This window comes from Rissa tridactyla, chromosome 6 (assembly GCF_028500815.1).
Source record: "Rissa tridactyla isolate bRisTri1 chromosome 6, bRisTri1.patW.cur.20221130, whole genome shotgun sequence".
In the NCBI taxonomy this organism is placed as follows: domain Eukaryota; kingdom Metazoa; phylum Chordata; class Aves; order Charadriiformes; family Laridae; genus Rissa; species Rissa tridactyla.
In genome coordinates, this window is record NC_071471.1 from 20,629,800 (window position 1) to 20,652,221 (window position 22,422).

Genomic DNA, 22,422 nt, shown 5'->3' on the forward strand with positions numbered 1-22,422 from the left:
ACTAGTTTCCAAGAACTAGCTTTAGTGATGATGTGTTCTCAGCTGTTGCATGTTGCATGTTCATTTTTCAGCCATAAGCTTCTAATAATGTTAGTAAGATACAGAATTTTTTCTTTTTGCATAATGAAACATTTTTGTATATGTCACATTATGTTGGATATTTTTTTTTCCTTTAAAAAAAACACCCCACAGTGTCATAAGTCTGATCCCTATCCCTGACCTGTTGTTAGTGGTTTGATGTGGAAGGAGACAGGTACTGAAACCACTGTATCCATACAGTTTTGGAGATATTTATCTTTCTTTTTATTTTTTTATGAGGAGGAACCAGAGTCACTGTTGTTGAGTGCAAAGCAGAAGTAACAATAATATTCACTGGATTGTAGCTCCTTCTTATGCAAGCAATAACTAAAGCACAGTGACTATTCCTGTGTTGTGTGTCTTAATAGTCTTCTGTTCATTCAACTGTATTCATGTTTCCCAAGACTGGCATCAATAATATTCCTTAAGAAAAGAATTCCCATAGAAATATATCCTCCCTGTTTTGAAATACTGCATTGAAATAAAGAGTTTATTTGGAGTATGGGTTCCTTAAAGAGATATCTCCACCATAGAGGGATTTGTATTTAAGTAAGCCATTGAGGTAATTTACTGAAATTTATAAGCCACACACTCTGAAGATAGGCAGTCAAATCTGCTAAAACTTGAATAAGAAATTGGTTTGTTCTGTCTAAACTCCATGATCGTAGCTATATTTTGTGCTTTGCATTAATTGATAAACAAGATATACAAATTCAAGAATGCACTCCCTCAGGTAACGTCAATATTTAGCACTGTTTCTCCCTTTGTATTGGAGGTGGTTTGTTTTTGCAACGCAATAGGTCATTTCCTTCACCCTGATCACAGAGAGAAGACAACTCTTACACACTTATAATTTTTGAGATTAGGAAAGGGTTGAGAGTACTGCTTGTCCCTCATACAAACGCAGACTGAGCAGAAGGCTTTTTATAGGATTAGACTCCTGAATGTGGTAAAAAAACCTCAGGTTTTAGCAGGCAACATGAGTTAACATTAAATACTATATGTAATAATTTGAAGTTCTCAAGCAAGGTTTGTAAACATGCAGGGAATGTGTTACTTTTTTTAGTATAAAAATGTGTAAGGTGTAAATGCTAGTTTGAAGAATTACACTCACTTAAAATAGTGACACTAGATGACTGTAGTTCTGACTCTGCTCCCATGTACAGTGGTTTAGATAAGACTTCCATGGTTCAAATAAACTGTGCAGGAACATGTCAGTAAAGTCCACATATTTAAACTTCACTAGAACAAAAAAGAGGTTTCTCATAAGCATTGGATAAAGTTTCTAGCTAACTCTTCAACTCACAACAAAGGTGAATGTGTTGTCCAGATAGCTGACTTTTACCATATTTGATAATTTTAAGAAATAGGGAAAAATTTTGTGGAGAGCTCACCTTATCTGTTCAAACTGTCATGCCTGTTAGGATTGTTCTTTATAATTTTTTTTTAGCTGATTTACTGTAATTACCTATTATTTGCCAATTGCTTTGAAGTTTGGTGAAAGGAATATGCAAAGCAGATTTTTGAACTAAGCAAACAAATTTTTAGGCAAGAACACGAATCCAACAAATATGGTGAGCTTTCCAACTGCTGGAGTTGAAACATTTAATGAATTAACTAATGAAAATATGAAAGTCAGATTTGACGTTTCTTTGTAGTTCTATTTAGCACAAGAAACAGTGAAATTTTGTGTTTTAAGTATATTTGATGTCACAACATTTCTGAGAAAGTAACACTATTATTCACGTTAAAATAGGAAAAAAACATGAGGTTCAGTGAAAAGTAGGCATTTAAGTCACTTTGAGGTTGTGGTCCTGAGAAGTACATCTCAGATTACCCAGAACAGGGGAGTTATCTGACTCCTTAGGATTTCCCCAGGACTTTCAGACATTCTGTGTATGAATTGGTGCATACCTAAAAGCATAGACCTAGTTTTCATCTAAAAAAAAAATTTATAAAGCTTTTCTAAATAATTCCTTTTCAGTTAACCAAGATTCCAGTGTCTTTCGGATGCATACAATATCTTGTCAATAAAAGAGACACTCAACATACATGAGACAATAACTCTTCAATATTAAAACATCACGTTGTATCTTAGTAATCCTAGCATTGCCTGAAATTTCTCTAACCTAGTGTTGCCTGAAATTTCTCTAACCTAAAGTTTTTTATTTTACTTCAACAAGAGGCTTGATCCAGATCTCAATGGAATTAATAGGAGTATTTCTGTTAACTTAAACAGAAGCAAAGTCAGGGCCAAGGTCAACAATACTAATTTGCTTTAGCTTCAGGCAGACTGCTTCCTTTTTCAAGAGCAAATCTTCCCTCCACCTTGCATGAAATTTGATAACCATGTATAAAGCTTGAAAACTTACAGTTTCTCCTAAGCATCTGGGAGCATCTGATTGGGGTGGTGTGCATGTCCTATCCTCAGACAGAGTTCAAGGTCAGCTTGGATAGCCTTTATTTCTCTGTAGATGGGATTGAGCTAGAACTTGATACAGAATATTTTGTCACCACCTTTTCCATTGAAGAGTAGTTTGACATTTTTGGCTTATCTACAAGATCTTGAAGTAGCTGGTTTGCAGTTTTCTTAATGTAATTGCTTAGACAAGCTAAATTGCAGAAAAGAAATTACAAAAACTTTTTCTTGCCAAACTTCCAAATCTGGTTAAGGTTTGTTCTCTCTGTCTGCCCCTCTCTTTTTTTCCCTCCAGCTTTACTTTTGGCAGACTCAGAGATTCATAAAACAGTATCTTTAGCACATCAGTCCAAAAATGTTAGTGAGCTGATGACAGATATTCTTGCCCGGTGCCTCAAATTTCAAGGTCCTGGTTTGTTACTTTTTGATATTTTTTTTCTTGTACTTTATGTGTCTCTCTGGTCACTAGTACAGAAAATTACCAGTACCGCAGATTTTTTGTAGTGGTAGAAGTCTTAAGAATAAGACTAAGGCAGGACCAACCAGTCTAATGCCTAAAGGGGGATAAAAGCAGTAATCATCCCCTAAGTTGGTAAACACAAGGAACATATTTTAATGCCATGGAAGATTCCTAAAGTTAAGAGACAGCAAAACAATGAAGATAAGCCGTTCACCTTTCAGATGTAGCCGGTGGTTTACCTTGTTACAATGATGGATTAATGTCAATTATTTTTTCAAAGAATCTTCCCAGAGAAGTAAGCAATTAGGAGTTGAGAAAATTCCAATTATTAGCAACATCCCTTTTTTCATCCTGTCAATGGCACTAGGAAAGAGAACCTCAATATGCATATATTTTTGGATATTGGGGATGACCTTGTATGTGGGAGAAAAATATATTTGTAGCTGTAACAGCCATACTTTCTCTTCTCACCAAATTATCCCAATTCTCAAGGGACACTAGTAAAGGATCAGAAAGACCATTTCTTTCTTTTTACACTATGCAAGAATTTTTGTTAAAATTTTGAAAAAATACACCTTAAGAGTGAAACATGATATTATATTGAATGTTTTAATATGTGGTCATATGTACTTTTATAACTGTAAGTGTGAAATATTATTTTCATAGTCTATGTGAGTCTATAACTATGTCATAGTTGCCTGATTGAAATACAGTGAAATTTACGTTCCTATGTTAGTTGCGTCTGAAATTTTCTGCTTTTCACAGTATATTATTTGGAACAACATTTAAAAGGTATGAGTGGAAAGATCTGTAATGCCAGTGTCTTTGGGTAAAGATAATGAGCCCCAAAGTAGTTAAGAAAAAAAGCCAAGAAGCCAGAAGGGAAAAAAAAATACAACAACAAGACAGCCAAGAGGAAGAAAATGTAGATATCAAACAAAATGTCTGGCAGCGTGCCCAGGCAAAATTTTCCATACATATCAAGGTCAGACATCACAAGTTTTTCTGAGGATAAATCCTGTATGTGAAACAGGAAATATCTAAACAAGCCACAAAAGATACTTGCTCTGCTTTTCTGATGATATTTTGAATGCTAATCAGAACATTTGGATGGTGACTTGAGGCAGTGTGTACCAATTAGGTAGTCCCAGACAATGAATAACACTAGGATCAGCAAGTGTGAGCTACAGTCAGCAAACTCACCACAGTCACCCAAGAGGACCCTGGTGAAATATGAAAAGAAAAATGTGCTGTATTACCAGAAAGGTATTGCAGTTCCTTCTCCTGGGCAAGAGCCTAATAAATAGCAAGAAAAAAATTTCCTGGGGTAGGAAAATCAGATCAGCTGCCTTATGCTCTCTCCTAGACATCTTGCTATATACATTCTGTGATATTTAATGTGTGGAATTACAAATTTATTTTCTATATAATTGCTAGTGTAAAAGTTTCAGAGATGCCAGAGAAGGTGACAGATTGAGAACTATTCTGTGAATTGGCTGCATTCATGTGTGGCATCATTTTTGATTAGTCGTGTGTGTTTAACCTTTTATTTTCTTTTTTTTCTAAAATAAGAATCTGAGATTTACTATGGATTTCATATTGTCCCTGCCTTTAAGAATCCCATTCCGTGAACTATGACAGGAAATTAACCTTTTTATTGCACACCAATTCTTTCCATCTCATCTACAAATTTGTGGTACCCCTCAGAACTTTCTCCTTTAAGACTTCCACAAAGAATCACTTCAAAGGTTGGAATCAGTACATAAAGTTCAGCTGGGAGAATTTGTATGAATTAGCTAGGGGAACAAGGCAAATGGTGGCTCATGCTGTCAACCAGCAGTAGCTATTTGTAAGGGCTGGAAATATTGAAATCATTAGAAGAGTGGTACATCTTAACATTTATAGCCAAGCAACCGGTTGATAGAGACCTGATTTGATAATAGTTTGCCTGAAATAAGCAATCACTCAGTAGGATTAAACTAGATTATTGAATAAAACAATAAACAAACTGCTCTCCTCTTTGGTCTCCTTCATTATCCCCTTGAATCCTCTGTGAGTTCCCTCTGACGTTCTCCAGTGTGCTTTTCTTATTTCTGCCTTTTCTAGCATAATTTAATTCACGTAAACCATTTCCATTCTGACTCTCCAAGTCTGAATGTTTGAGAAAGTCTCTGACAGTTTGAATGCTTACTTAAACCTCCTAAAAGTTTAGTTCTCTCAGAACATTTTATTCCCATCTTTCCTGAAGATCTCAGAAGACCAATTGACTTCAGTGATAAAAACATGTACATAAAAACAATATTTCAAAGTACCTCTTGATTTGTGGTTAGAAATTTCACTCTTTCAGGTGCAAACAGAATATTAGCATATGTTGCTATCTGTTAGCTAGGTAATAAAAGGCATGCATTGGTTTGTAAGGCAGCTTCCCATAAGGTCAATAAGTAAACAGTCTTCTTGATATGACAGAGAAATCTGAATTTAGATGTGTCATAACTTAGAGTACCTCACACATGCTCTGTGAAGTTAGAAAGCAGTTTAGGGTTCTGACAGGTTCCTACTGAATACTGCTAGGGGAATGGGTGGGTTCTTGGACAGCTGAAGAGCAGAATGCAGCTATGGGAAACAGCGTAAATAAAACCAACACAAATTCTAATGGTGGTAAAGACTGAATTATGCAAATGATCAGAGAGTGTGAAAATCTGTCTATGCTAAGTTACTACTGGATCTGGCTTTTTAAATATCAGTCATCAGTTTGTTGCCTGCTGGCAAAACTGTCTTGATAAATGCAATACTTATATCTTACAGTCTCTTCTTCAGCCCTTGAAATTATGTGAAATGTTTAATTAAAGAACAGAAATCATAAGCAGAACTACAGGACCAGCCTTTTCTCATTTATTCAAAGACTGATGCATAAAGGAACAGCCACAAATAGATCTATAACCTGCAATACTTTTTAGGACATTGCTGCAGTACTTGCCCTTATTTTTCTAAGTATTATCTATGTTCATGAACTCTTTCCACTAATGAAGGAGTTAACCCAAGTTGCAATTAAAGAGGGGTGTAAAATTGGCCCAGCTGTAGAATATAAAAGATGAGGAAGAGGGGAGGTAAGTTTTCCTTAGGAAATCAAGGTTGGAAAGAGCAGAAGCACTGTGGTCCGATTTCAGGAAAAAACAGAAGAACTTTTGGCTTCTGAAGGACAATCACAGGCTGGAGGTAAGTTGAATTATTGAGAAGGATTTGGGATCTGCTTGGAGGGTAAGGGTTTGTGTTATGTGGCCTTTAGAAGAGAGTTTTGGCAGCCATTTCGTTGAATAAGCTGATATGTTTACAGTTTGAGCCTATGTTGTTCTTCAGGACAGCATAAAAACAAGATTGCCCTTGCAGACTTCTAATGTGGCATATATAGGCTCTGGTAGAGTAGTTAACTGCATGCGTTCAAAATTGCATGGATACCATATATATGTAAAAAGTCTGATGCTAAACATATTGCATCTGTTATCAATGCAGAAGCGGCGTGTTGCTGAGTTATCTAAGAGTGCCCTGGTGTTCAATATGTAAACTTTGTAATTCAAACTATTTACGGTATTAGTAGTGATGCGTTGTGCTGAGCATCCTGAGAGAAGAGTAGGTGCTTCAGAAATGCTTAAAATCTGTAAAGGATTGCTAAAGCATCAGGTGCAAGCTAAGAGCTTTAGAGTCAGCTGAAGTCACTTAAAAAGCAAGGGTTTGAGGACAGCTAGATAGCATTTTTTGTTTCAGATGTTGTCTTCCAAATAATAGGCTGGCTAGCTTGGGTATATTTGCATGGCAGTGCATGCTTTCTTTTAGGTAGATTTTTAAGAATATCTGTCAAGAGTTCAATTGAATAAACCTCTTTACAATAGACAGGTGTAGTCATTTATTTGGACAACTTTTTGACTTACGATGAAGCTGAGGAATAGATATAATTTTCCATAGTGACTAGGTTCAAGATGAAGTCTCTGTTATTAATATTCTCTGGTCCAGGGGTCCTATTGGGGGATCAGGGTACCTGTTGTTCAGATATGTTGAACAGCTCTGTAACTAATCAAAACTTATCTTCTAAATAAAATCTTAATTCTGAACTATTGCTAGCTTCTGTAGTATAGGTCTCTTTAGTGTATGTTACTCATGTATGCATGAAATGGGAAAGGGAGCAAGTAGACATGGTAACAGTAGTGTTTTCTAGCATAGCTATTTATTATACAGAAAACACTTGTTCACAAATTACAGATAGTGGTTTTGTCATAGTTTTTCTGCAGAATATCATTCTTGTTTGGAATATATGGACTAAACTTAAGCTTTACAAGCAAGAAAACTAAAAGTAGGATTGTCCTGGATTTCTGATTTTATGTAAAGAATGTATTTTCTCTGTGACTTTGGAAAAGTCACTTGACCTACTTATGCCTCATTCAACCCAAGTGGAAAATTGGATAAAACCCAGGGCTTCAAAAAGTCCCAGATGCTGAAGTAAAGCTTACTCCAAGTGAATACCATAAATGTGGGGTACAGGTGACCATTATAAGTGATGAGCATTCTGATGTTCTGATTTGTTGAGCGAATACAGTATTGCTGGTAAAGCAAATGCATTAAGAATATTATTTTTTTTTTTGCAATAGTTTTACATAACACCTGTGTATTCCAGTCTTATTTCTGAAATAAATCTAACATCTTTGGAGCCAACCCTTTATGCTTTTTCTCCTCCCCCAAACATCCTTCATCTCACAGGTAGCACCAGAGAAACTTCATGCAAGTTATCACATACACAGAGGGATGATGTTTTCACAGGTATAAAGGTAACTTTCTTTTCTAGAAAAGTACTTTCATAGAAAAGTAGCGCAAGTGCAGGACACGAGTTCCTGAGTGTTCCTTTATCTTGGCAGTCATGCACAGCATCAAAAAATAGCTTTAAGATGTTGGCTGAGAATAGCACATTTACATGTGAGTTTAGCAATCACTCTTACATTCTTCTCTTTTCCTTTTGATTGCCATGGTTCTTTAGAATGGCAGTAGGAAGGCTCAGGAAGGAATGGAAATTTTTTTTTAACTCTGTTCCTTCTAGGGTTCAATCTGAAGCTTTATAATACTGGTTTTGTTAGCTTGTGTTCTTAGAAAATTCTCAGAATGCTGAGAATTTGAGACCCAGAAAGAGAGCTGTGTGCTGTATGTGGGAATCATGAACAAAATCATGTACAAAAAAAAGAACAAATCCAGTTGTGGCAGGGCAGGATCAATAACAGCTTTGGGAGAGTAATTTTTATTATTAGTTACTTTTACTCTTGTGTAGCTCCTGTGGAGGAGCATGTGTATGGAACATTGACATTTTCACTTGCAGAAGAGAAGACAATGGAATGCAGGCAGATCCTCAGCTGTGTATTTTGTCACTACCCAATGAGGTTATACCAGCTAAGCAGCTGCCCCTGCATTAGTCAAAGCAAGACTTAGATTCCCATATGCTTGCCCCACCATCTAAATGGCTCCATCACTCCTCTGTTTCTAATGGTTGACGGCCGGGGTAGGTTTGTTTTTTCACTCCCCCAGAACACGTCACATGAAGACATAGCCAGCTGTCACAGCCTTGAAAAGCTTTGCACTCCCAAAGACCTTGCTCTGTTCCAGTAACTTGCTCTCCTTGCTCTTGCTGTTTAGGAACCTGATGGAAACCGTATAAAAATGGGAATCTTTATGCACCTACAAAATGATGAAGGTGAAGCCTTCATATGCATCCCAACATTTGTAGTGAGAAATCTTGTATGTTATTCCTATGTTAGCCCAACTTTGCATAACAGTTTGGCTGTTCTCGACAGAGGAAGTACAGATGGTGACTCCTGGCAGGCAGTGTTATTGGAAGACATTATGCTGTATGTGTACAGGTTGTTAAGCTAACTGACAGTTTTTATGCAGCGTAGACTGCTGAGATTTTAAAAATCAGAAAATTAGCATTTGCAAGTCAGAGGTCAGCTGTTTCTCTAGAAGACTTAAATATCCTATTCCTGTAGCAATGGTGCCATATGTTCCTCGCTGCTTGTTGCCTTGAAATCATAGAAGTGAAAATCAAAAGCCAGTTGTCTATTGTAGTCAGATTGCAGTGAAATATAGATGCACTGCCTGTGATCCTGTTAGATACACAGGATGTAATGCAGCATGGAAACAGTCCAAATCTCCTCTAATCAGTACTGGGAAAGTCAAAGGAGCTTTCTAACTGTGAATGATCTGTCTCAGTACGAAAAAGGAATTTGATGTGCCTGTTCACAGTCTGTATTTGAAAGGGACCTCCGTCAAGGATGAGGTATTCCAGAGGGGTACTGCTGGTACTGGGGTTAAATCCATTTTTGTGATTAAAAAGAGGCAGTAACGAGCATACTAATGACACTTTCAGTTGAAGAAATTGCAAATAGCCCTTTGGACAGAGCAAACTAATACAGAAAGACTGAGTAAAATTACAAACATGAGCACAAAATAACAAAATGAGATTTGTGAGAAAGAGGAAGATGGCATGCATTTGAGGGAAAAATAGCTTTTGCATGGATACTCCACTGGAGGAAGGAACATGACTACTAATAAAGCCAAAAGCGAGGGCTGCTAGTGGATAATCGTGTGATATGTGCTAGACCTATGACAGTAGGAAGTATCATCAAGAATGTGAGCAGTGTTTCCTTCCATTTCATCTTGCAGCATGCCAGTCTGTGTCTGAGTGCACTACAGATGGAAGAGCACAGTATCATTGTGGCTCTCCTTTCTTTGAGAGGAAGAATACTGATGGTGAATACCATTCCTCATCCTTCTCATATCCTGGGAAAGGGGAATGCTTGCCTTGTGTCCTGCTTAGCCCAGAATAAAATGAGGCATCATGGGACCTACATTTTAATAGGCTGAAGACTGTAGCTCTTAATTAAGATGATAAAGAAATTAGAACAGATTAGTTTAATCTTTTCAGAACTGTTACTTATACTGTAAATATGAGAGAACATGAGTTTTATACCAACTATTTGGGAGGTATAAAGTTTAAAGAACCACAAAGGGACAGAAGTTGAAGATAAAAGGAAATCTGAAATGGATACCAGAAGAAGATTAATATCGAGAATCTATTAAAGATATGGAACAGCTGCTTGAGGAACAGGATGAAAGAATTTTAAAATGAAATAACACTGGCACAAAAACTAATTCTATGTACACAAGTCTGTGAAGATGACAATAGATGGATTAAAAATCTTTAATACTGATGATGTTTAACCTCCATGGTGTATGTAGAGAATTCTGCCATCCTAATTTTGAAATTAGTCCTTTAAATGAATCTGATAATGTTTATCCTCACTATAAAGATGAGAAACTACCATCTGATGAAGAAATCAAGTACTTCTTACAGGATGAAATACTGCAAACATTTGTTTTATTTTTCCTCTGATCTATTACTGAATATGAAAAGGTAGAATTCAAGGCACATTTTCCTCCATTCAAATATCTTTCTTTACCATGTGAAAAGAAGGAAAAGATGTTCCTCTCCTGCAATGGCTGAGGATACATCCAATCAGCAAATTCACAGATTGTTGATGCTTTGATAATAGGCTTATGTCAAGTAAACCAGGTGTGGAGAAAGCTGGTTGATTAAGCAATAGCTGAGTGCTCAGCATTATTAGCACTATAAGAAAGTGGCTGTTACTTGAAATAAGAATTAGTTTCCAATGTTTATTGTTGCTCTTTGTAAGTTGTATCTTAAATAAAAGATCTTATGGCCAAATTTGGGGGATTTTTTGACTGACTAAACACAGCCTCAAACTTGTCTAAGGTCGTGTGACAGGTCATAGTAAAAGTGAGAAAGGGTCCTAGGCTTCCAGAGTTTCCTTTCTATTCACGATCTGCCAAAAGGCTTTTCCTTCATATGGGAAATATTTTATAGCGCAACTTTTTGATGAGCCCCCAAAAGCTTTAGGCAATATATTTATTCTCCTTTGCGTCGATCCTGATAACTTATGACTTGGAGAGCCTGGTATAATTGGTTTAGTAATCCAAACTCTTCTTGAGTTGAAATTCCATAAATAGCTTTGATACTAAATGGAATACAGTGATAGAAGTTTTTAGTAGAACTTAAAAGATTTACAATAGGAACACCATGATGTTACTAGAAAACCTATTCTAGCATTCAGTTGTTGGTAGATAGTTTTCCTAATTTGTGAACTTTGAGGAAGATATAGATTAAGCTTATGACTTGACCTTTTGATCATGGATATGGAGAACTATGGGCAATGATTAATGGGATGAAATTCAACAAGTCCAAATGCCAGATTCTGCATGCACCTGCAACAGAGTAACGCAGGCCACAAGTATAAACTGGGAGAGGAGTGGCTAGAGAACAGCCCTGCAGAAAGGGTTCTGGGGTGCTGGTTGACAGCAGGCTCAATACAAGTCAGCAGTGTGCCCTGACAGCCAAGAAGGCAAACCACATCCTGGGGTACATCAAACACAGTATAACCAGTTGGTCAAAAGAGGTGATTATCCCGCTGTATTCAGCATTGCTGCAGCCTCACCTTGAATATTGTGTGTAGTTCTGGGCCCCACAATTTAAGAAGGATGTGGAGGCCCTTGAATGCATCCAGAGGAGGGGAACAAAGCTAGTGAAAGGGCTGGAAGGAATGTTCTGTGAGGAGCGACTAAGGACTTTGGCCTTGTCTAATTTGGCAAAAAGGAGGCTGAGTGGTGACCTTGTTGCTCTTTACAGCTTCCTGATGAGAGGAAGTGGAGAGAGAGGTTCTGATCTCTTCTCCCTGGTGTCCAGTGAGAGCACACAGGTGAATGGTTTGAAGCTGTGTAGGGGAGGTTTAGACTGGACATTAGGAAGCATTTATTTACTGAAAGGGAGTTCAAACACTGGAACAGGCTTCCTAGAGAGGTGGTTGATGCCCCAAGCCTGTCAGTGTTTGAGGAATTTGGAAAATGCCTCTTTGGAAAATGCCAAATGCCAAAAGGTCAGCCCTAAAGTGGTCAGGCACTTGGACTAGATGATGGTTGTGGGTCCCTTCCAACTGAAATAGTCTATTCTGTTTCTTTTATTCTGCAAAAGACACTTGTATTCGAAGATTTTTCTCCATCAGCCCTTCCTTTTTTTGGGTTAAATAAGTCTGATTGATTTTTTTTTTTTTTTTTTTGGTATTGGTCACATCTTCTGAACCAGTGACAACTCGTGTTGCTGTACACTGGGCTACATCTCCCATGACAGACAATATTCCAGTGGAGGCCTTATCGGTGCTGAGGAGAGCAAAAAGACATTGTGCATCTGGCAGGCTATACTCATGTTTATATATCCCGCTACAATGACTGCCCTTTTGCAACAGCATGACATTTTCTTCTATTCCCTGATGCAGCTATTCAAATTGATGCTCCAAGAAAATATTTGGGTTGCAGATAACATAAAATAATGTGATTAGTTGCACTCCATTTACAGTGTCCATGGTCACAGGACCTCTAGCTTTTCAGGGTGTTTTTATGTAAAAGTTGTTATTCACATAACTTGAGACATTATCATTCCACCGTTTCGTATGTCGGATGCTATTTCAGATTTATTTATTGGAAAAACATTTAAATCTGTATTAGCCTAAATCATGATGCATAATTGGTAATATTAAGGGTATTTATTCAAACTAGAATAATTTTACATTATAGAATAGAGGAATGAAAAAGGCCAGATCCATGGTAAACTCAAGCCATTGTCTGGAGAAAGGACATATGTTTCAGGAAACCATTGGGTACTTATATGGACAGTGCAACATCATCCCTCATTGCTTCTGGAGTTGAGGAGGGGTTGAGATTAAAGAAAAATATTAGCATTTTGTTACTACAGACTACTAAAACTAACGTTCTATTTGTGATATGTATAGTAACATTTATCTGAGAGGCTCAAGCATCATTGGGTAGTACAAACTCAGTGTGCTGTTTGTGTTCTCTGCTTGTGTGATTTTGTTTGTTTGTTTGTTTGTTTTCTTCCCCCCCATCCCTTAAAGATCTCTTCCCTTTCCCCCAATCCTCTCTTGTTAGTGTCAGCTTGTCTGTTTTTATGTTTGATGAGAATCTCTGTGTGGTCATTGAAGTTAGAAGCAGAATTATTGAACAGTCTATCAATGTGTTATCTGAGTAAATGACTTCCATCTTGTATTGTTCTAAGCAAGAACTTGAAGAAAACATGCGTCATATCTGAAAGTAAATGAGGTAAAATCTATTTCCACTGTGTAGTCAAAATGCAGAAATACCTATAGCTTGGCTTTTCCCTGGCAGTTACTGATCCAGTTTACTTGTAGAACTAAGTGCAGAACAGGGCTCTCGATATTTTTATTTACATCTTCCTTTGGCCTTCTAATGTAATTGGCTGGCAGATTGTGAGATTTTTAAATGGTCAAGTGATGGGTTCTGGCAATGGAACTGAGCGTAGTCTGAATCTGGTGCTTTTTTTCTACAATGAATTATAGACCAGCTTCATTCAAATCTGGTCACATAAAGGAGTTAATGATTTCCCTCACCTATTAGAGCAAAGAACAACCTCTGGTGCATTTAAAATATTCATTATACAACTATCAGAGCATTCCCTGTGTCCTAAATGCTTAGAAAATTAGTTGGAAACAACCTATCTAACAAAGCAGCCTCTCATTTACTCTACTTCATGTAACTTCCAAAAAAAAAAAAAAAAAAAAGAGCCCAAGCCATTGCTTTTATAAACCATTTAATACAGTTTATGATAGCAATAATACCCTTGAAATTGGTTATATTACTGTAGTTTGTTATAGTGTTAACTGCCCTTGTCTTCAGCTTGGTCCATTAACTGAAAATCCAGCCATTAACTTATAATGGGATGATTTCTTGAGGATTATTACCTGATTCTTAGTTTGGAGATTAATATTCTTGAAGGATAGTGAACAGTGACAAAATGTAATGAAAACTTCCCAGTTCAGCGTTTATGTAGTAGTGATCTATTTAGACAAAATGCCTCTGGTGCTTGCATGTAGTTTATTTCATTTTTCTGTGTCACCAAAGATGGAAACATATAAGCAGCACCTTTCTTTATGAAAAAGAACACTTGTTGGCCCAGATAATCAGAAGCACATGAGAGACAAGGAAGGTGATCTTAAATGTGACAGTCTAATAATGAGGACTTTAAGCTTGATCCTTCATATTCTTTCAGTGGGAATTTTGCCTATAGCTTCAGTGGAAAAAGATTCAAGGCCAAAAAGACAAGGAGCAAATTATGTTATATCTTTCTGAGGATACCCAATAGACGTAAAAGGGGTAGGGGGGAGTCATAAGCAAAAGGTTATTTCAGCTAGTGTAGTCTACATCTTTATAAAGAAAAAAATATTATTCAATGAATGGATAGAACTATTCATTTCAGAGGATGGAAATCCTACAAGAATTCCCTAAAGTACGTCCTTAGCATACTTCTGTGACCTACATTTTCAGTCCCCAAAGTAATCTTCTTTTGAGTAATACAATGCCAAATCTGAGAGAGATTAATTATTAGTTATACAGCATTATTAATTAACCCTGCAATCCACTCCAGCAAAATGTACAGTTATTAATAAAATCTTGGTGTGAGCTCTGGAATTACTTTAATGCTACAGTTGCATCAGAATTCTGAGTTGTCTTTTCCCACCCTTCTTAAATTTTGTCAGTTCATCTGTTAGGAATTGTCAGCCAAAAAGATACAAAATTATACAGTATTGGTAGGCTTTATGAACGACTTTTAAAATATAGTCACAATAGCTTCTAGCAGTGATCAGTTGAGCTGAGATGTGCCTTCTCTAGTATGGGTTTCCTGGTGCAAAGAAAGCTCAGAAAATAATTTTTCCTGCTTTGTACAAGGTATTCATATCTTGATTACCTCTTCCCTGAGACTAAAGAGAGAAACCTGGCAACACTGATTTCTTTTGAAGAAGGGCATCTGGGTTCATTCTGCCACCCCCATATAAACAGCTGTTCCATAGGTGCAGTAGCATCGTGCAAGGAAACAGTCTGTCTGCTGAAAAGATAATGGGGAAAGACTGAACTTTAGGCAATATTAAGAAAAATTAAATCCTAAATTTTCTGCTTAGAGAAGGTGCTAGAAGTGCTGTTAATAAGAATGTAAGTAAACAACACTGAGGGGGAGGGGTTGGCATAACTTAATTCCAGCAAAAGATTTGCAAATGTAATGGCAAATGTAAGAATATCTGCAAATACCAACATATCCCACAAGCAAATATCTGTTTCTCTTCCCAAGTGTCTGTGAGAAGGGCTTGTCTGTTGGCACACACCAAGAATAGGAAGATCAACTTGATAAAGCAGGGAGAGGAATGCATTTCCAATTTCCAAGTTCATATGGAGAAACCAAACATACATTGTTGTTTAAAAATAAGGGAGTGTCAGTTAAACACGTGGCTTTCCTCCACAGTGGTACACAGAAGTGTGGAGGAATGTGGTCTCCCTGGAGAAAGGATCCTGTTGCTTAAGTTGAAATCAACAAGTGGAGCCAAGCTAAAAACTTCAGAACTAGTGACAATTCTAGGTCTGGTGGTAAATTATCTGAATCCACCTTTTCAAAATGAACACAGTGTTGCTTTTACCCTCTTTTGAGATTCATGAATGAAAAATGTTTGTGTAACAGCAATCCCGAAACTTCAGCGATGGTAAATGAAAAAAGGTAGTCATAAATGCACCTGAAATTAAAGTAGTGAGGTTTATATCATTGAAATTACAACAAGTCTTAAGTTTGTTTTCCTGTATTTAGTCTTGATTACCTCACTGACTCCTCACCTTGCACACATCAGTAGTTTCTCAGGCTTCTGGAGGGTATAATAGTAGAAATTCTCATGGCTTCAAGGACCTGTGAATTGCTACCGCTCTTTTCTATGTGATCCTTGGGGGTGGGTGAGGTGGCCCTCTTTAATTTTTCTCTATTGTGTCACTTTTAATGCTAGCTAAAATCAGAAAAGACATGTAATGAAAGCTTTCGGAACACAAAAAAAGAACAATGTTGACAAAGAGCAATTTCTGTTTTTTTCTTTTTTGCTCTTCTTCATTATAAGCAACTTTATAAATTGTACTACAGAACGAAAAGGATAAAATGTTTGCAAGAATACTGAGGAAAAAAAAAATTGTGTCCCTGTCCTTCAGCTCTTCCTCTTTCTGCAGTTCACTTCTGTTATAAAAAGATGGAAAAACAGAGAAAAATTATTAAAATCAATACAGATTATTTTTCAATTTAATGTCATGGTTCTTGAATAAGATCTATAGTACATTTAGTTTACTATTTAAGCACTTTATGTTTATTCCTCATTTGATTTGGCTTTAAGACTATGGCCTATTTCTCCCTGGTGTGTTATCAATCTTTTTCACAATGATACTGATTATATGACAGTACTGTATATCTTTCTATCATTTCAAGAGAAAATACCGTTCATTTCGTAATGGATATATCTGTGGTTTCATCAACAAATTAGCATGTCCAAGTAGAACTGTCCACCTGTTTTTCTAGTCTTCCAAGATGGCAAAATTGGAAGAACCTTAAAAAGTGTTTTGCTATCAATTGCTTTCTAGCTTTTTTAAGTTGTAAAATTAATAAGCAAATTTTCAAGGACAAGTACTCTGTGAATTTATGCTTTGAGAAAAACACTTGTGATATACAATAGATGTGCCAGGCAATGTTTGCCACTGTCACAGCCGCTACATTAAAGCTGATATAAACTAATTTGCTAAGTTTGTAAAGCACTGCGAATGCTTAAGTTGAACTCTCAAAGCATGTTCTCAGCATAGTACTACTGACCTCCGGTACCACTGAGGGTGAGTGTGGTCTATTTTTTTTTTTTTTTTTTTTTACAATGTTTAATAATTTCCAAGATTTAAGTTGTGTTAATCATCGGGATTTTACTTTGAGGTGGTTTTGCTACACTTAAGAAATCAGATAGGAACAAATGCATCCCGTTAAGTTATCTGGACTGGCACCACTGCAATGGTGTTCTGTGCATCTTTACTGATGAAGTGCATAACTGAGTTTCTTCTAAGGTATCCCATTTCCTCAGTGGTTGTTTCACTGACTGACTTTGGGATTCAGTCACTAGAGCTCATCAGATAGAAGCTGAGATGAGCTCCATTTACAAAGTAAAGTAGATACTTGATTATTCGTTAAACCCCTGTGGCACTAGGGCCATGACACAAATACAGACATTTCTGGCAGTGTCCATACTAAGTGAGCCAATTCAACCCTTAGTAGATTTACCATTTACTAAGTGTGGGTAAATATTCATTTAACTACTACTTCCATACGATTGTGGGATCATATCATCACAATAACGGGTGTTTGGCGCTCTGTTGTCCTGATGGATAACAACTGAAGTAATGAAAAGTACTATATGTTCTTTTATACATACAGTTTTCAATGCTGTTACGGTTGAAAAATCACTGTACCATGGCTGCTGCTTCCTTCTCCCCATTTGTTAGGTTTTTTCTGATATTTGTAAGAAAGCTAAATCATACTTGTAAAACCATGCATATTTGTGCTTGCTGTGTCTTTATCTATAGTCTGTGCTGCATACAGAATGTAATCAAATTAAAGGCAGAGGGCATGTGTTATTTCCTTAAACCTACTGTATTCAAGAAGCTATGCTTTGTGTGTCAGCAATTAAGAATCTCAAAGTATATTGCCTACCTGAATTATAAGTAAGTTTGTGTCAACATCATATGTGTAGGGCAAGAGTCTCCCAGGGGTATCGTTGCCTAATTGTCTGGAAGCAGATAAAGATCCAGGGGATTATATGACTTTTTGTGTCATGTTAGGTCTAGCTAGGTCCTGAGCCAGCCACTTATTGATGGTTTAGCTCAGTGATTTTCATTCACATAGAGTTCTCCCTTTGGGGGCTTTTCTTTCTCCTGAGGAGTATTTGTAAATAATTGTACAAACTTTAGGACACTTTGCCTTTCTTTTACACTTTGTAGAAGATAATATATAAATGATGTTCTTATTTGAATTCTTCTCTCCTTGTTATTATTCATATACTAACTCTAGATATTGAAATCAAGGTGCAGTATCAGGGTTAATATTGGAGAGCATTAACAGACAGTGCACATAGCGTGGTACACCAGCTGCATGCAAACACACAACTGGAAAGGCCTCTAAAGGCCTGCCTGACTTCGTCATCCAAATTGGCTGAACATTCTACTGCTTGAATGAATCGGCTAGGAACCAATAAATCCACTCTTACTGTGGTGTCAGCACTTCAATCAAATTGTTATTTGTTCATAGATACCTAATGCTAGATCCAATAAGTAGTTTGCAGTGGATTATTTGATCAGCTGTAGTTAGTGAGGAAGGCTGCTTCATCATGTGGTAGCTAGTAGTGTGATACCATCTACCTTGCTAACTGAGATAGATAGCTTATATGGATTTCAAGACACAGTAATGAAGCTGCTGTGGATCTTGCTAAGCGTCCATTAGATGTGTGAATCAAAACTTTTAGCGATTTGGGGGAGTCAAAAAAGTTCGAAATTATTTCACTGTATTACCTTAGATATATTTTGGGGGTTGGCAAGCCCCCCTGTTCACGTATCTCAATATGAAGTGTCACTTAAAGTTTGAATTTATTATTATAATTAAAAAATAAAGTTCTTGGAATTTATATGAATTTTCTGTCTTGTGATAGGTTCCAACATAATGATACATAGAGGAAAAAGTGTAGTACCACTTATTCTGAAAAGGGAGATATTACCTTACATTTTTACAAATACAGATGAACAGATGGGACTTGCTGCTGCAGCTGGATGTGCATAAATCTATGGGGCCCAATGGGATTCATCACAGGATACTGAAAGAACTGTCCAATGTCATTGAGGGACCTCTCTGTTATTTTTTTCAATGGTCTTGGAAGTCTGGAGAGGTCCCAGTTGACTGGAAGCTGGCAAATGTGCAATTTTCAAGAAGGGAAAGAGGAAGATCCTGGTAATTACAGGCCTGTCAGTCTTTCTTCAGTGCCTGGGAAAATTAGCAAGAAGGTTATTCTGGGAGTTATTGAAAAACACTTGAGAGACAATGCAGTCATTGGTCATAGCCAGCACAGGTTCATGAGCGGAGAAAGTCCTGCTTAACAAACTTAATTTAATTTTATGACAAGGTGTCCTGGTTTGACACCCATCTAGTTGACTAAGGGAAGCCACTAGATGTGGTAGGTTTGGATTTCTTTTTCAGCAAAGCTTTTGATACCGTCTCTCACAGTATACTGGATAAAATGTCCAGCACGTAGGTAAACAAGTCCATGATATGTTGGGTGAGCAATTGGCTGACAGCTTGGGCTCAAAGAGTTATAGTAAATGGGGTTACATCAGGCTGGTGGCCAGTCACAAGTGGGGTTACCCAGGGCTCAATTTCAGGGCCAGTGCTCTTTAATGTTTTTGTAAACAATCTGGGCACAGGATTTGAATGTACATTAAGTAAGTTTGCCGATGATCCTAAACTAGGAGGACATGTGGACTTCTTTGAGGGTAAAGAGGTCTTACATACAGGTCTGGATAGACTAGAGACCTGGGCAATCACCAAGCATATGAAATTTAACAAGAGCAAGTGTCAGATTCTCCACCTGGGATGGGATAATCCTGTTTATATGTACGAATTGGGGGGTGAGAACAACCCTGCAGAAAGAGATCTAGGGGTTTGGGTTGATGGCAAGTTGAATATAAGTCAATGGTGTGCCTTGGCAGCCAAAAGGGACATGTGTCCTGGGGTGCATAAAGCACTGCATAGCTAGCTGGTCAAGGGAGGCAATTGTTCCACTCTACACTGCATTGGTGCAGCCCCACCTCAAGTACTACGTGCAGTTTTAGGTGCCTCGATATAAGAAGGACATCAAACTATTAGAGTGTGTCCAGAGGAGGGTGACCAAGATGGTGTAAGGTCTCGAGGGTAAGACTTAACAAGGAGTGGCTGAGTTAGCTCAGTTTGTTCAGCTTGGAGAAGAGAAGGCTGAAGGGTGACCTCATCTCATCTACAACTTCCTCAAGGCGAGGAGGTGCTGATTACTCTCTCTCATGACCAGCGATAGGACACAATGAAATAGAATGAAGCTGTATTGGGGGAAGTTCAGATTATACATCAGGAAGGTGGTTGGTCACTGGAACAGGCTCCCCAGGGAAGTGGTCATGGCACCAAGCCTGTTAAGAGTTCAAGGAGTGTCTAGGCAATGCTTTCAGTGATGTGGTTTAGTTTTAGGTAGTCCTGCGAGGAGCAGGGGGTTGGACTCTATGATCCTTATGGGCCACTTCTAACTTGAGATATTCTATGGTTCTATATATCGTCGAAGAACTAGTGGAAGTGTTAGAACAGTTCCATCCAACTCCAGTTCTGTGAAGTTGTAAAGGGAAGGTGTATTTGAGAGACAGCTGTGGTTGCATATATGCCATGTATTTAAGAAATAAATACAAATACCACTTGTCTTTTCTTGTAGTTTGTCTGAAACATCAGTGATGAAAAAGATGCTTGCAGAAGAACAAGACAAATTTAAATTCAGCTACTCCCTAAGTTAGTGAAGAAACCTATATATTTATAGACCTATAGATCCCAAAAGTAACAATGCAGAGGTTTTTAATACATTTCTGCATTTTTTTCGTTGTAATGCACATTTATAATACAAGCCTGTTCTATTAAACCTCACTGTACTAGATATACTAACTAAATTTTTCATGTAGTTAATTTAACCAGAATTCTATCTGACAAAGAAACTAGAGTTGGTTGTAATCGGCATCTCCAATGTCTTTTCCACTTTTATCATGTTTTAATACTCCAAAACATAAAGTGTTGTTTTGACAAGAAAGTTTTGAGATTACATAGAATACTTGGACATGTGCTAATCTTTTAGTTGAAGAGTATGTTCAATATTTCCTTGAAAGCAGCATGAAAACAACTGTTTGTTGTTATACGTGGAGACTGACCAAGGAAAATGTGCTGTATGTATCTGACTTCCTGGCCTCATATTACACACCATATCGCTCATGACCAGAACTGCCAGAACTGGGGGCATAACGTGAATTTGAAGTAGTTTTTCAAAAGCTTATAAAGATCTGTGTCTGACTGAAGGCAAACAGGTTGTCATTATTCATCAATAGTTTAAGATATTTGAACGAGGATTCACCCTGTTCTAGGAGAGGTACACCATTTCCATTCTTTGCAGGAGGACTGAAGAGTCTTGTTTAACTGGACTATGTGCAGAGATGTATAGGAAGTTGTGGTGTTTAGCGTCACAGGGATAGCAAAAAGCACAAATGGATGTTAAGACTAAATAGTATTGAAACTATTAACGTCAGTCACATCTAGTGATGTTCTGTGAAGCGAGGGTAGGGAGGGCAGAGTCTTTGTGAAGAGGTTTGTTTGGGTTTTTTCGCAGCTTTTTAACCTTCTCAGACCTTCATCTTAAACTACTTGGCAAAATATTTATTATGACAAATTCTGATTGTTGTTACTTAACCTATACCGATACTAATCTATGAAATGTGAACATAAAATAAATAAGGGCTTACCAAGGAAAAACAACACTCACTTGGTTTTTCAGCTTGGACAATAACAGTCAGAAATAAAGATAATAAACTTTCTTTGTTTCAGCAAAGAAAGGGATAAAATAAACTCCTTTGCAAGTTTTTTTTTAATTATTATTACTAATATTTCCTAAGAACTTTACATATCATTGACACTAATTGCAAAAGAAGGGAAACATCTTTACTATTTTATTTCCAGCATCTCATCAAATTATGTAAGAATTCTGCCCTGGAAAATAATAGTCTTAGTCTAATGCTGCATCCATCAGGTTTTTTAATGAGCTCTTACAAACAGATATGATGATGCTATTTTACTATTTAAAAAAAATTTCAGAAGCTAAAATGATATATAATTGAGCAGCTGTATACAAATGTAATTGATTATTTTGCAGGCTACCTTGAATCCTTTGATAACTCTAATTCAGACTGAAGTTATAAAACAAGTTGTTTGCGAGTGGTGTTAATAAGAGTAAAATTCATCCTACTCTCCCTCCTTTCAGTACAGACACTGGAATGTTTACTGTAATATAGGTACATTCTCCCTTCAATATTGCACTTTCCTCCACCCTGGAATCTGAAGTTTCCTGAGTGGAAGCAGTGATTTGAACAGACTAAGTAATTTTGAAATAATGTAAGGATACATGTTCCTGTTTTCTTTTTGTACATTTAGCCCAATGGATAATCTGAAATATATTAGCATCAGTAAAGACCATTGAAAGGTAACACTATAGGGTAGTTTACTCCTCCCCTATTACTTGCTTGTGTCTGCTTATACTGTGCAAATCTACACTGAAGCCAAGAAGAGATACCAAAATTGTATTTGTCTACTCCAAAATACTTGATTGCCACACAGAGTGGAAACCAGATAAGAAGAAATCTGTGTATTTATATCCCATACTGTGAAGTATAT